This window comes from Dioscorea cayenensis, chromosome 4 (assembly GCF_009730915.1).
Source record: "Dioscorea cayenensis subsp. rotundata cultivar TDr96_F1 chromosome 4, TDr96_F1_v2_PseudoChromosome.rev07_lg8_w22 25.fasta, whole genome shotgun sequence".
NCBI classification, from domain to species: domain Eukaryota; kingdom Viridiplantae; phylum Streptophyta; class Magnoliopsida; order Dioscoreales; family Dioscoreaceae; genus Dioscorea; species Dioscorea cayenensis.
The window spans coordinates 13,441,360-13,445,049 of record NC_052474.1 but is presented as its reverse complement, the minus strand read 5'-3'; positions in this window follow the sequence as shown (position 1 = coordinate 13,445,049).

The following is a 3,690-nucleotide window of genomic DNA, read 5'->3' as shown; positions in this document are numbered from 1 at the left end:
CTCAAGAAGCACAAACAAGAGGTAAAAAGATATGCAGTCTTGATTCCGCCTTAGCACAAACTGCAGATTCAAAAATGGATAGACTTGCACTTGCAATTGAGAGCATACAGTTACTCTACCGCATTACATAGCTTCACTGTTAAATGCGATGTATCAAATATACGATAAAAATATAATTCCGTTGCCAAATCCATGCCAGAAATATATAAATTTAATAATTTTACATGATAAATGTCAAATCTGATGCTAAAATATATTTTTACATAATTTATATTATTACCATGCCAAATACCATGCAAAAATCCAAATATAATAATATGTTAATCTCAGGTTAAATGTCTCGTGACAAATATCAAATATAATACTATGTAATATAGTATCAAATACCATGCCAAAAATATAAATATAATATTATATTACTTCCGTGTCAAATATCATACCATAAAAATATAAATAGTAATAATATACTAATCGTACCAAAATACGGATCAACAATATAAAATATAATAATATATATAATGTTGTGCCAAATACAATGCAAAATATAAATATAATAATATATTAATACCTGCCCTAATACCATGCCAAAAATACACATATAATAGTCGTGTATACATATATAATATATAGCGTAATATAAATATATAATATATTAACTACCGTAGTCAAAATATGCGTACAAAAATATAAATATAGGAAATTATTAATCCTGTGATACGTCACAGATATTAAAAATACAAATATACAAATTGATTGAATGTGTATCAAATACAATACCAAAATTATAAATATATTAATATATTAAAAGCAGATCCCAAATCTGATTCATATAAAATATAATAATTTACACAGATTCACACCAAGCAAGCTCAACCCACTTTAATCCTTCCAATAAACCCTTGTTATCTCTTTAATCTCCAAATTATTATAGAGCAATAGAAGACAGGAATGGGTGACCCCTTTGTAAAAACCAAAGTTACCATTGTTATCCAGCATCTCTCTCTCTCTCTATCCACACACTTCTTCTTCTATCCTACTACCTTCTTCTTCTTCTTACCTTCTTCTTCTTCTTCTTCTATCCCACTAGCAGCAAAACCCTAAACCCCAATCTCTCTTCTTCTTCACCATCACCCTTCGCCATGGGCCCGCTTTGCTCCTTGAGCTCACAGACGGGCCCCAACTCTCTTGCTCACCAACCCTAATCCCATCCCATTTGAGCTTCCTCACGTTGCTATCGTCTCCTTCCTTATTTTGATCCGCTCATTCGTTTCTCTCTTCTTCAAAGACCTCGAATCCCTCTCCATTTGGTGGAGGAGGAGAGAAGGCTACTGAGCTTCATTTGGTTTGCTCCATGATCAATTAGGGTTGGGTGTGACATTGCTTGAAATTCGAGAGCAACACGGAAAGATTTGATCTTTGCTTGCATCTCCAGGTGGCCTTTCTTTTGGTTGACCGTCTCTCAAGCTCCAAATCCTTCTCATTAGTCATTGGTCTCCCTCCAGTTTTGATTCTATTGGTTTTGTCTAATTGCTCATATCATTACTCATTAATTTCTTCACATAATCCTCTGATATATATATTGGTTCAAGAGAGTGAGAGAAATTGCACGTTATCCTGCGAGTAATCACGACAAATGATGATGTTTCATGGTATTTGATCTCCTTAGTATGTTATGAGTTTCTAATAATTGGTTGTGTTTGTTTGAATCCTGTGATCAGGATTGAATCCGCCATAGATTGGAGCTTGAGATCCAATAAAATCTTTACTTCACGCATGATTGGAACTCGTAGGTGGGGGCTTGGATAATGGACTTGATTTTGTTTGTTTTTGATCTTTTTGCTTGTTTGATTTATGTTTATAGGTTTTGCTTTTATTTTATTTATAAGGGATCGACACGTCGGCATCATGTTTGTAAAGCAGACACCGACGAACAAAGTCGAGCACAACGTCTCTATTTGTTTTCGTGGGTTCTTCCAGTTTCTAATGCAGGCAAGCCTCTATTATTAATTATTCAGATCATCTCGAACCTCCGATTAGGGAAAAAGCTACAAGTACAAGAAGATCTCATAAATTATAAATTTTATATTTAGTATATATATTCAATACATCATTATATGTCAACATATAACTTTTATCATATATATATATATATATATATATATATATTTACTTACTTATTTGCACAGTGCCTTGTCTAACAGATCACCCGCCTAATTGCCGTCGCCAAAATAAATATCTCATAACAATTTTATTGTTCTTGAGTCTTGAAAATGAATAGAGTCACCACCCTTTTGTCATGCTTGCTTACTAGTCGTGTTGCAATATACTATCTCATTCTGCGCCTTAAGATATATATATATATATATAACATCATTTTCATCTGCCAGCATATATTTTATAAAATTTGCCATTCCCTTGAGTTGAACATTCTTGGTATTGTTTTCGGACCGAGTAATTTTATACGTTGCTCTAAATGGAATGCGCAATTGTTGGTAGAGGCTCGCCTAGCACCAAAAGATAACGACATGTCGCGCCGAGTGTTTGATATGTGTGTGCGCAACCTCTGCTATATTTATATCGCATCCGCACAGTCCTCTTACGCGATTCACGTATCATTACGTAGTCACCATCTTTTCCTTGTTTGGTCGGCATCATCACCATTCTTTTTCATTAACCATTTCACTGATCATTTGGGATCACTTGCAGGGTTTTAGAAACATTTCATATTTATGTATATATTAGAAATGTTGCCTCAAGGACGTATAAGCCAAAACTCACCACCGTTGCTAACCCTTCTAATTCGTACTCCTGCTTGAACTGATGAGATCTCTGACCCATGATACGGTAATGACCTGAAAAGCAACCATGCATGCTAATACATCAATAGAACCCACATTCTTTTGAATTATTTTTATTGTTACTGAACGTATGCTTCTCATTTTTATATATATTTCTTTTATTTTATTTTATGGCATGCTTCCTCATATTATATATTTTATATATAGTTTAATTGACTATTTATTTAATTATATGCATGTTTGACTCGCTCTCTGTTTTCCACTGGAAGTAGTGGATCCATGCATGTTTCTCATTGTCTATCTAATGGCCACTTAAATGATGGGTCTATGCATGTTTCTCATTTTCTATTTTTAATATATATTTTTTTATTGTATTATTTTTTATGCATAGCTTCTCATTTGGAAATTCGCATTGCATTATTTTATTATTATTATTATTATTTTTATATATATTTCTTTTATTTTTAAGTGTCTCTTTAACTGGTAGTAGAAACAAAATTAATGATCCTAAGCCGTTGGGTTTGCGTGCCATACTAAGAAACAAAGTAAACATTACGTACTTCCAATGCAATATTTCTATTTTATTTATTATATTTTTTCTTTTTTAATCATTTTTATTCCATTGAATTTGCATGCATGATGAACCCCTGTCTTTGGTTAGGAGTGTATTTGGCCAATAGATTCGTGGTAGCTTGTTTACCCTCGATAAAAGGCTCGTTCGTGTTTGCTCGTATTGTAAATGAGTCGAGCGAACATCATTTTAAGCTCGATTAATAAGCGAGCGGTACGCCAAAAGCTGTTTCGTTTGGCTCATGACATGACTCGTGACCAAGCGCCATGACAAGCTCGTTTACCTGCGCTCGTTGCCAGGCTTCGTTTATATATATATTAC